This window comes from Octopus bimaculoides, chromosome 18 (assembly GCF_001194135.2).
Source record: "Octopus bimaculoides isolate UCB-OBI-ISO-001 chromosome 18, ASM119413v2, whole genome shotgun sequence".
NCBI classification, from domain to species: domain Eukaryota; kingdom Metazoa; phylum Mollusca; class Cephalopoda; order Octopoda; family Octopodidae; genus Octopus; species Octopus bimaculoides.
In genome coordinates, this window is record NC_068998.1 from 38,080,884 (window position 1) to 38,081,842 (window position 959).

A 959-nucleotide genomic window follows, 5' to 3' on the forward strand; every position below is an offset into this window, starting at 1 on the left:
TATATATATATATATATATATATATATATATATATATATATGCATTGTTGATGTTGCTTAGTTTTAGACTTCTACTTTCGAGTAGGTATATGATAAATGTGATCATACCGTCGTTTTGTGTTGCATTTTTGTAATGACGTCATAGTGTAACTTGAGGGAGACTTGTCTCCTATTTCTAGTATGTTGAGCGATTATTTAGATAATATCTTATTTGATCATCTTCAGCTAAATAGTTAACAGATGGAATGTATTATCTAGATGATATATAATCTGCAAACTTGTAAGGTAAATGCTTAGAAAGCAATAAACTGTCGTTTAAAAAAAATTCCAAAAATTAAATTTACCTTTACTTCAATAAAATATGCAAACGTAAAGGAATGGAGAAAACAGATTTGCTGGTAAAAAAGTAAACTGAAACATTACTTCGAAAGTCGTAAATCAAATTGTAAATAAAAATGCAATTGCTTGTCTGATATGGAAAATCTAGAAATTTAAACATTGATAGTAATATATCAGAATTCGGTAAAGTTCTAAAGTAGAAAAAAGGAAAATATTGGGTTACTGAAGCCAAAAGATAGACTAACGTAAAAGAAAATAAATGCCGAAATATATGCCTCCGAAACATGTTTCAGATTTATTTTCAGCTATTTTCATAGGCGCAAATAAAACATTTTTTTAAATAGCTGCTTGTAGAATGTTATGTGATTAAATATTGTTGATATCTGCTCTAATATTGTACATAGACAAATTATATACAAATATATATATATGTGTGTGTGTGTGTGTGGTTGTGTCTGTGTCTGTGCGTGTGCGTGTACACACACACACATACACACACACACACACACACACACACACACACACACACACATATATATATATATATATGCATACACACACACACACAGACAAACACACACACACACGCACACACGCACAAATATATATATATATATATA